Raw genomic sequence first — 11,195 nt, 5'->3', positions numbered from 1 at the left:
TCCAGGTACAGCCTAGAGAGCAGAGGTGACAGGGCCAAAGGGATCTTTCTGAAACATTTAGTCCTTCAAGACTTGGCTCAGAATCGCCTCCTCCAGGAAGGGGTCCCTGGTGCTCTCGCAGGCTGGTTAATACCCATCTCTCCTCTGCCCCACAGCCTTCTGTGAGGCGGCACCAAGGGTGAGAGCCTGGCTCTGGAACCCAAGCTCCCCGGTTGCAACCCAGCTCTGCCGCTCAGCAGCTGCGACTGACCCTGAGCCAAGGAGGGGCTGCTCTGTTCTCCGGCTCCTGGTCTGCAGGGCGGGAGCTAAGGTGAAGCCTGCTCAGCGGTGTGGCGTGAGGACTGAGGACTGTCTAGGGCACTCGCTCGGAGCAGCAGCCCACAGGTGGCTGGCTCTGAGGGGGAGGCACAGTCTCTGTGTCGGCCTCTCCCTTTCTCACAATCGTGTTGGACTCACTTGTCTTAAATCAAGCCCTTTCTTCCTCTCCCTTCGGTAGCTTGGCTTCTCTGCGCCTCACGCCGGGCCTGCATGAGCTGGGCATTAAACAAAGCTGGTGAACACCGTGTGTGCCTAACCACACAGGCATCGCGCGACTCTTGCCCGCTTCCTACCTGCCAAGCAGAACTCCGACAGTGTCAGCTCCTTTCAGGTTCTTGTCCTAAAATAGCATCGAGTGAGAGGGAGGGCAGAGAAGCAGGAGCCAAAGGGAAGTGAGAGCAGTCGGGGAGTCGGGGATCACGGGTGCCGGGGGGCTTGGAGCTGATCTGGGGTGGTGCTCACACATGGCGGGTCCCCCACTCTGCTGGGAGCTTCCACAGGCCACCCAGGCCACAGACACCGGCGAGACGATCGGTGGGATTCCCACGCTCTCAGGTGGTCGCCGCGTGCCTCCGGCCTGAGAGCCGCTGGGACGGCCGCCAGCGTCCTCAACATGCCATGAACAATGAACGGGAGCTCCTTGGGCGAGGTCTCCCCCTAGACGTCAGCCACGTTGGAGTAGTTTTCCATGACGCTTGACCTCGGCCAGGTGTTCATGTCAGGGAGACCCAGCTCTGAGACTGGGCTCCAGGCGACCGGGCTTTTGCTGACCTGAGAGAGTGCATGAGCGAAGAGGAGCTTCCCCTCCCAGCATGACCCCGAGAATCCCAGACAACAGCAGCAGGGAAATGGTACAGGGGACCCCCGGAAAACAGATGCCTCACGGGCATACCCGAGGGAGCAAGCTGCCCAGGGCGGGGAACACTGCCTTGCCCTGCCCTGGTTTTGTTCTAGGAGACACGAGAAATAAGACGTCCTATCCAAAGTCCAGTGGCTGGGTGGACAGACAGACAGACAAACCATTCTCTGTGAAGCTCCTCCCCGGAGACAGTGGAAGGAGGTGTCTGTAGGCCATGCCGGAAGCTGGACAGTGAAGATGAGGAAGGTCCTCCGCAGGCACTGCGCCACAGGAGCGAGCTCACGGCAGTGACGGACATCTGTATCCGGGACTCACTGGCGCCCAGTCCTGCTCTGCTCAAGAGGAACCGAGCTCTCCAGAGCATGAGGGGGATAATGACCCTGGAGGCCTCACAGCACCTGCCCACAGCGGGCTCACGCTGCAGCCGGAGCTGGGACCCGGTGGGGACAGGCCGCCTGGCTCCAGCCCATGGGGAGCTCAGTGCCTGCTGCCTGGTGGGGAGAACTGATGCCGAGGACTGTGCTCAGCCCCGTGTTGGCTGTGGGGTGCTCTGTGCAGGCCCAATGTGCACCTGGGACCTGGAGAGGCCCTCCTGGGGACCTGCCCAGCAGGAAGGCCCGTCTGCCGTGTGCTTGCTGGCCTCCTATGGGAGTGAGGGGTGTGAAGGATGTCATCTCTCTCCTCCTCCCTGGAGTGGGGACTAGGCTCAGTCCCACTGTCACCACCACATCCCAGAGGCTCTGATGAGAGCGCCTGCTTTCTATGGGAGTCTTTAAGAAGGAGCCTGAGGTGTCACTTCTTGGTTGTCCATCCACCATGTCACGGGGTGGGACAGTGGCACTGGGGAGGGGAGACAGTCACATGGCTGCAGAAGGGGTGAGGGTGTCTGCCACCCAAGTCTGGGTTTCTGGCCTGCCCAGGTGGCGGGCCTGCCTCCGTCTGTAGGTGCCAGGGGCAGGACAGGGAGCATGGGCTGGCACGCTGGCCAGGGATGGTTGCAGTGCCCACAGGTTCATGGGGGCTGTTTGGCTGGGGCGGGAGGACATAGGCCCTCTTCCCAGGGACATCTGCTTAGACCTGAGTCCCTGGGAGAGGGCCTGGTGGAGCCAGCTCACGTCTGCACCAAGGTCGTGTCAACAGAAAGAGCACTGCAGCTCACCATGCCGCTGGCCACCCAGGACCCGCCTGCCTCATGCCTCCTGCCCCATGCCAAGAGACGTGCCCAGTGGAGCCAGCACCCACAGTCCCACCCAGCACACGTCCAGAGGCCACCAGTCTGGGGACCCTGAGTCAGTCTGAACTGAGCTGCGAGGGCCAGGCTGGAAGCAACCCGGTGAGTGGGGCAGAGAGTACCTTGTACCCTCCCCGTGTACCCTCTCCTCTACTCTCCTTCCCTTCCCCTGCCCCTCCTCTTTCTCCCTCGCCTCCTTCTTCAGGACAGAGGCACAGGTGTACCTCCGACCACCTGCAGAAGTTGCAGGCTAGAGACACCCGGAGCTCTGAGTCAGAGGTCTCTGTCAGGGTGTAGTGGGGCGTTCCCTGCTTCCCTCTTCTCGGGCCTCCATCCCACCTGGGCGCCTTCCCTTTGTGGGGCCCCCCTTGGTCACGACTGCATGAAATCTCAGACCCTCCTTTGTACTTGGGGTTCTCATGCTCCAGAGCATCGCCTCCCAGACATGCTGGCTTGGTCCTTCTCACCTGGCAGGACTCCGCTGATTGGGTCGCCTCTCCAGAGTGAGCCCCAGCCACTTCCATGCTAACGAGTTCCTGGTGACACTGCTGCTGCTGTCTCTGGGACCCCACTTTAGGAACCACAGTCAGGAGCTTTGCCTCCCAGTGTGGCTCCGCCTCTCCTGGGAGTGCATCAGAAATGCAGAGAGGCAACATTTCAGCCCAGCCCCTGGGTTCATGTGTGTGCAGGATCGGAGACGCTGTCCTTGGTCAGCAATGACTCTCCTGTGGAGGTTCAGAGAGGCCTCCTCAGGTGTTGTGTGGCGACTCGGGCATCCACCTGCACGGGCATGCTGCAAGACAGTGACTCTCCTATGGAGGTTCAGAGAGGACTCCCCAGGTGTGTGGTGACCCGGGTCTCCACCTGCACGGGCGTACTGCAAGACAGTGACTCTCCTGTGGAGGTTCAGAGAGAGCTCCCCAAGTGTCGTGTGGTGACCTGGGCCTCCACCTGCACGGGCATGCGGGGAGACAGTTTCCCGGTCTCGTGTGCCTGCCTGTCATGGTGCCGAGACCCTGACCACTTTCCCATGGACTATCATTTTAGTGACGGCTGGGCAGAAAATCGCTCTGAGACCTGGAGAACTGACCCAGAGAGAGGTGTGCTTACTGCCTCCCTCTGGGGCAAGAGGGGGCAGGGCAGCTTGTGGCCCATTATAGATCAGAGTTTCTTAGGCATGGGGTCCCTCCCTGTGCCACAAACCTACCATGTGTGCATCACTCACCTGGCTGCTCCGTCCCCTGGGACTTGGGGGGCATGAGAACCTGTGAGAACAGGAAGCTCATGCTCCCTGCTGTGCCGTGAGTCAGGAAGTCCTTTGTCTCTGACCCAGGAGTCTTGTATCTTCCCCCAGTGTCTCTACAGCTATGACAAGCTCACTTGTTCGCTTGCAAGGAGGGGGCAGTCTCAGCCAGGTGGGACGGGGGCCATGCCGGCCAGCGAAGAGTGAGAGACCTGGAGGGTCCCGAGCCACGGCTCCTGCTGCGTCCCTGAGACATGTGCATTCCCCAACCTCCGGTACCTGTGGGCACAGCCTCAGTGGAAACAGGGTCTCCGAAAATGAAAGAAGTTAAGGGTCACTACACAAGACCCTCCTAAATTTCGAGTCTAGGACAAGTATCCTTTTAAAAGACAGGAGAGGAGACACGAGGAGAGAAGGCTGTGTGAGGTCAGGCGGGACGTGGAGTGATGTGCCATGAACTTGCAAGCCAGAGCCCCCAGAAGCACGGAGACAAAAAGGACCCTTCCCAAGGGCCTGGGGAAGGAGTATGCCCTGAGGACACCTTGGTTCCAGACTTCTGGCCTACAGGTCAGCGAGAGGGTAAAGTGCTATTGTTCTAAGCCCTCAGTTTGTGGTCCTTAGTCAAGGCAGCTTTGGAAACTACAGCCATGTTTAGAAGTTCTCTCGGGCTGAAATACGTGGTGAGGCAGGGGGAGAAGCAAGGAGCCCTGTTAGAAGGGGACCCCCACCCCACCCTAGAGCGGACGCCATCTTGCATCGAGGTGATGACAGGGGAGGCAGGAGAGCAGGAGCTGAGAGGGTCTCAGTAATATAAAGGGCCGTATCGCACACACACACACCCAGCACCTTGCTCCGATGGCCTTATTCCGATGGTTATCTTTAATTCTGGATTAAGCCCAGTATCGGTTATCACAGTTGTCACCATGTGATAGGTGAAGGAACAGAAAGGTTTACTGAAGTGCCCAAGATCACACAGCTAGAAGCAGCAGTGTGCAGACTCCAGGCCGGCGTGATCGAGGGGCCCCGTTTTATCTACCCAGGCACGCGGTCACATAGTCCATCAACAGCACTGGCTAGTGAGAGGCCAGTGAACAGAGGGTGACGGAGGACACAGGGTGGCTAGTGCGGGGGTGCTGGGTACAGAAATGGGGGCCTGGTAGGAAGTCTGCTTGGCAGACCGCGGGGTGGACACCTTCTGTGTCCAGGAGGAAAAAGGCCATTTCCCATTCCAGAGGCTCAGTAAGCAGGACCTTTCTGGAGCTGGCTCCCTCCAGAGGATCCCTCCAGCCCACCCTTGTCCCATTAATGACATGACACATGACAAAATGCTGTCAGAAATGGATGCAGGCCACGTGTCTCGGCTTCCTGACATGGAGTTGGAATCTTTTTCACTCCAGATATCAGGGCCTGACTCTCTGGGAAGCAACTTGTCCTCTCCTTCCGGCTCTTCCTGTACAGCATTCTTCCTGGGAGTCCTCCTGCTCAGAGAAAAGAACTCCACTTTTTGAAGTGATCAGAGTTACTATGGAAATAAGCCATTTGCATCCCAATGCAGCTCAGATAAATTCCAGCGGCCCTGCCTGCCACCGCCCTGCCTGCCACAGGCCTTAGTCTAAATGAGGAGAAAACTGCGTGCATGTCTGAGAAGCTCCTGTTAGCGATCCATTTCCCAGTGGGTCTGAGCTCAGAGGTCTTGACGATTAGTGGCTGCTTTAGTGAAGGCTGAGCATAAAAATTTCATGAGCAAAATACGTCTTCCTCATTTTGAAACTTAAAAATGCCCCATTCAGATAAATGAACCCTGGTGCACCTGAAGTACCGAGGAAATTAGGCGTAATTTTATTACCGTATTGATTGCTGCCACCAGGCATCTCAATTGTGTTTTTTCGCCTTAATCAAAGGTGAAAATGGCATCTGTTAATCAAGTTGGAAAATGTTACTTTCCCGGAAAATTGAGCTGAGCTGAGCTGGAGGACGGAGGGGAGGAGGGGCCTGTCAGAGGAAGTGCCCTGCTGGGCAAACCCATAACCTTTCCGCAGAGGCAGAGGCTCAGCAGGGCTGTCAGTCAACAGGCAGGAGGAATAGCGAGGGAACTCGGTGGCGCTCGGTATGTGCCGGGCACAGGCTAGCTGCACGGCGGCGAGCTCTGCATAGCCCCCACGGGTGCAGAAGGGGCTGGGAGGAAGCCGAGGCTCTCAGGACCAGGGACCTAGGGGAGACAAGGAAGTGGTTTCTCATACCTCGCCTAAGCCTGTGCCGACCAGGTGCTTAGCGATTGTCCGCTGAAGGGACTGTTCACCTTGACAGGTACAGAAATGAGTGCTCTGGAAGGCGGTGTTCCTCGGGGGTCCCTTCCCTGAAGGAGAAGAGAAATGCCCAAGTAAGAGCAGAAGTGGGGGGAGAGGGAAGAAGAGTTGCTCCGACTCTCAGAAAGCTCCTGCCTAGGCTGTGGGCAACTGCGAGGTGGACCTAACCTCTTCCAGGACTCAGCCATTAAGGGAGGACGTGGGAGAGGGGTGAGCGTGCTGTCTCTGTTCACCTTTCCCGAGTGGCTGGCTGGGCTCATTCACTCAGTGCTGCCCAGAAAGGCACGTTTTCCCCCAAGGGTTTTGCAAACTGGAGAAGTGGAAGACTGAGGCCGATGTTGTGGCCCCCACCCCACCCCACCCACGAACTCAGCTCGGACAGATGAATGGACTGACGGACAAGCCGGTGTGGGGAGGTGTACCAGGGGCTTTGGATAACGGGGGCTGGTGGAGTCGGTCTTCCACCTGCGGTGGGCGGGAGGCCACCCTGCTGTAGACTGGCCGTATCTTCACCCCGAGGCTTACACAGTCATGCAGCGACCCAGGCAGGGCTGGAGAAAGGGCTGTGTGCAGTGTGTCGTAAACCCTGTGTCAACGGCCGCCCGCTAAGAGGAAGCGATTCTTTTCAGCGCTGCAGTTCTCTTGTGAATAGTGTAGGTTCCACCCGGAGATGCTGGTAAACCAGCACTCCAGGAAAAAAAAGGGGCGGGAGCTCCCTGGTCTGCACTGTTTGCCAATTTCCATGGTATAAATATGCCCATGATGGCCGATTCTAGGCCACCGGTGGTTTAAGCACCAGCTCGTATGTATCCTACATGTTTATTTAACAACCGACTCTCAGAGCCCTTCTGGAGCTGGAGTTCAGTCCCTGTGCGGCAGGCGTTACGTGTTAAACGCAAACACACTACAGATGGCGCTGTCCTGCAACCCTGCGTAGGCGCTTCATTTTTCACACACCAGGAGCCTCAGAAGATGACAGGACAGCACAGACGCTCTTGGTGGTGGACATGGTGCTCGTAAAACTTCTCTGCTTCATTCATTGTTGCCCAAACCTGGGAAGCTGTTTTCCTGTCTCCACCTGCCCAAACCCTCTCCACACTTTCCTCCCTCCACACGCATTTACAGCACTACTCCGACCCCCCAGAGGCTCCACGAAAACGCCCCTCACTCCATCAGATTCGCGGATGTCCCAGTACCGTTTGCCTGCTCCTTCAGCACTCAGATTTTAGTTACCGAGGACAAAGTCTTGGACGGATAGCATTTCCTGAGTGTTCATGGCTTTTCTCACTGGCTAAGGGTTGTTTGAGAGCTCATGTTTTGGTTTGGTTTCTTACCTTTTATTTATAAATCTTACATTTTTAGCAGATTTCTTATTGAAGACTAGCATACTTCCAAAAGCGTTCTTGAGTCCCTAATGTTGGCTGGATGAGACGCCTTACAGTGATACACCCACATACAGTGGGCCAGGATGGCACCATCGGCACAGACGCCCCCTCTGCACCCTCTGTTGGCATCCCCCACACGTCACACGGCGACGGCCTCATCGTGAATCCCCGCACCCAAATTGGCATGGCTTGACTTTTTTTTGGTCATTGTTTATCAAGAGAGAGATTTTTGTTATAGGGCATGTGCACTTGTACAGAGACAGAGATCTCCTCCCAAGATCTTGGACATGTGCGTGTACACTCCTGGCATGGGTTTCAAGTCACCAGGTGGGGACTTGAACTGAGGTTGGCGATGTGGGAGACCAGCGCCTTAACCACCATGCCACCTGCTGGCCCCAACTTGGCTTGTTTTCAAACTTCGCAGTCTGGCTGCCTTCCTGCCACAGCGGGTCTGCCAGACATGTTGTCGCACGGCGCCTTGGTGCCTGAGCAATACTGTAATTCACTGGTCCTTTACCGCTGCAGACCCAGGAGAAACCTTCACCCCTCTGTAGGCCCAAGCTTAAAAATGCAATGACCCAGGTCTCTGGGAGCATGCTTCCGTCCCTAGACCTGTGTCCAATCAAAACAGAACGAGGTATCTAAAGTCTCCACGGTACCGTGTGTCAGGAAGTGAAGGGGTCAGCCCCAGGTCCCCCAGCCAGAGAGTGAGGAGGAGCCCAGCAGCCCCGCACCCCCTTCAGCATGGTTAACAGTCGGCCCCACGCGAGGCTGTCGTGAAGATTAAACAGGACGATGAAATCGGAACTCTCAGCCCATGTGGGAAGAGTGTGAGACTGCTCAGGCTCATCTTGGGACCAAGTCCTCGCAGGGCTGGTGGACACTGGTGGGTTGGGGATACCCGGTGTGCAAACGAGGGGCTCTGGGCCCCCTCCTGCACCTCAGTGGAGGACACGCAAGGTGTTTGCTCTACCAGCCTCCAGTGAGTCCACAGAGGGGCATCTGGGACAGCTGGACCAGCCCCGGCCTGGCTCTCATGGGCGACTGAGGAGCCAAGGGCAGTTGGCGGCAGCCAGGGTTCCAGCCCAGCCCACCGTGCAGACCTGGCGCTCCAGCCAGGGGACAAAAGCACAGTAGTGGCATTGTTGCCCCTTCCCTGTCCCTCAATCGTCCCAGTTACTCATCAAGGATGTTGGCGAGCCCAGCCTGGAACACAACGTCCTTGTCCCTTGATTAAGCAGCGGACACGCTCAGACAGCAGCCCTGCGGGGGGCGGCCGGTGACTTCATCTCTTAACTGTTCAGAAAACCCAGCAGCCAGGGCCACGCAGGTCAACGGAGGGCGTGCCGGGTGGTCCCGTCCAGAGGCCACCCCCAAGGGAAATGATGACACAGTCTCTCCCACAGGAGGGGCGCCGGATGACCGATGGGAAGGGGTGGTGCAGGGGCTTCCTGGGGGAGACTGTCCTCACACAGACCCACGCTCACTGTCCCTCCAGAGCAGCAGCTCCCCATGGAGGCCCTGGAATAAAACCAAAGTCCCTCCCACGAAGTCCTCACAGCCCGCAGCCTCCCCACCCACCCTTTCTGTCGCTGCGTTCCGCTCACACGTGACCCTGGAGCCCACCTGTCCCATCTTCCCTCGGCCTCTCTTCCGGCCCGGACTGGCCTCTGGTCTCTGCCCAGCCCCGCTCTCTGCTGTCTGCCTCTGTCGGGGCTGCTGCTCCCCGCAGTGTGGCTCTCTCTGCGGGAACAGCCAGTCCTGTCTGCGCTGGCCAGTGGCACTTCAACAGGACACGGTGCAGTGCCGGGTAATAAGCAAACAGCCTCCGCAGCCGGTTGTAGTCTGCCCTCAGTGACCTGTGGGTGCTGCTGGCAGGGGCGGGGCGGGAGGCACGGCTGGCCTCCCTCTGCCGCCAGCCTTTCTCCGCCCACCCACCCTCACCTGCCAAGCTCCTCAACCTGCTAAGGGGAAGCTGGGTGGGAGGATGAGCTGGGCCTTCCCCAGCTGGCTGTGTCCCCGACAGTGCTCCTGGAGTCCCCTGGTACTGGGGGACCTCTGTCCTGAAGAGCTGCCCCTTCCCCTTAATGGATCTGACGCCTGGGACTCAAGCACGTCAACCGCCTCTCAAACTCTCCGCCTTTGGGACCAGCAGTTAGCGTAATGGCTATGTCGCTGGACTCCCATGTAGACGACCGTGGTTCGAGTCCCGGACCTGGTGGCTTACTCACGCCAGGCGCATGTGCGTGTGTGCCCAAGATCCCAAGAGGAGAACAGAGGAGAAAGGATTGTGGTGTGGCCATCCCCCCAGGGAGTGATTTCTCGCTTTCTATCTCTCTGTCTCTCTCTGTCTTTCTGATGAGTGCACACGCCCTATAGCAAAAACTTCTCAAAAAAGAACCCCGGAACCCCGGGGCAGCAGGACGGGCTGGTCTCTCTGCCGTCCCCAGGAGCTTCAGCCTGCTCTTAAAGCCTTTCAATAGCTGGGGCAGTCCAGGCGGGTCGGGGCCACCTGGACCACACAGAGCAGGCCCACCTGGACCACGCAGGGCAGGCCCACCGGGATCACGAGGGGCGGGCCCCCCAGACCACGCAGGGCAGGACCCCTGGACCACGCAAGGCCATCTCCTTCACTTCCTGCAGCTGGTCACCCACCCAAATCACACCTTCAGAACACCTGCAGCGACACTTGCAGAAAGCCGGTGGCTGCGGCCTCGTCTTGTGACGCGTGCGGCTGACCAGCCCGGTGGCCTGCCCGAAGCAATACCAAACATCGTTCAGGAATTCCCCACTTGGTCTCAACCTTCTGCTCATGGTCCAGCAGCTGTCCCCCCAGGGAGGCCACACAGGCCGGACGCTCGGTGGATGACCCCTTCCCACCACTCGCGCCATCCTAGGGCAGGGTGGAAAGCAGGGCCACAGTTCACTACGGGCATGGCTTCCTCTGAGGCAGCGGAGAGGACGGCCTCCCTGCTCCAGCGAGACCCCCGTGCCGTGACCTGGATTATTCCAGACCACGGAGGGCACGGTCCCGGGGTACTTCCCAGGGCATAGCCTCGAATGACACCACCCACTTACGGTGCCCACCGCCACCCTGGCAGATCACAATCCTAGCCAATCCCGCCTGACAAAGCACTCTATAGAGAGAGAGACAGAGAGACACAGAGAGAGAGACTTCAAAAAGCTCATGGAAATGTGTATTATGAAAAAGCGATGCATGGATGTTATAATATTTTTGTACCAAAATAAACTTGTGTTTTCCTTCTGCGTCCCCGGTACTCTGTGCAGCCCCCGGCGCACTCTCTGAAGCAACCCCTCCACTCCACCGACAGAAGGCTCCAGTCGAGGCCCTGCGTCCGGGCACCACGTGGCTCTGTGGGCGCATCAGGGGGCTGGACTCTGGCATCTGTGCCCAGAAGAGAGCTTGCCTCAGTGACTCTCCGGGCTCTGGGGTACGGTGGCGGTCGAGGGACGCTCTTAGGCACCTTCTTGGAGGGGACTTACTGTAAGGCTGCTTGGGCTGAAAGTGGGTAGAAGACACCTCAGCAGGCCCTTAGGCCGAGAGCGTCGACTTCAACTTCCAGCCGAAGAAAAGGAGGCTCTGACGGGTGAAGGCGTTTGCGCGGAGTCGAAGGCTGGCCAGCTCCAACCCTGATTCTATTGTGCCCAAGTCCAGGTTCTGCCCTCACCCCCATGCCCCCCGGGGAGTGCAAAGGCGCAGGTTGGATGGAAGACTTCAGGGGCGGGCTGGTAGCTGAGGCCACTCCAGGGGCCTGTGTGACCGTGGGAAAGACTGTCTTCTGGGAATGGGGTCAGAAGACATTTGGCTGGGAAGCGCCTTGAGGCTGGCCAG

The 11,195-nt window shown here is 58.4% G+C and overlaps 1 long non-coding RNA gene across 1 annotated transcript; it reads right to left on the bottom strand.

Annotated features, from left to right (window-relative positions):
- Positions 1-4,515: 4,515 nt before the first annotated feature.
- On the bottom strand, positions 4,516-9,180 carry LOC102496041 (uncharacterized). Its single transcript, XR_333551.1, has 3 exons — positions 8,969-9,180; positions 5,892-6,007; positions 4,516-5,129 (listed from the first exon to the last, which is right to left on the bottom strand). It is a non-coding gene; the product is annotated as an uncharacterized LOC102496041 (long non-coding RNA).
- Between the last annotated feature and the right edge of the window lie 2,015 nt (positions 9,181-11,195).

This window comes from Tupaia chinensis, unplaced genomic scaffold (assembly GCF_000334495.1).
Source record: "Tupaia chinensis unplaced genomic scaffold, TupChi_1.0 Scaffold000066_1, whole genome shotgun sequence".
Classification (NCBI taxonomy): domain Eukaryota; kingdom Metazoa; phylum Chordata; class Mammalia; order Scandentia; family Tupaiidae; genus Tupaia; species Tupaia belangeri.
Note: the sequence above shows the minus strand (reverse complement) of the source record. Positions and strands in the feature narration are given on the sequence as shown.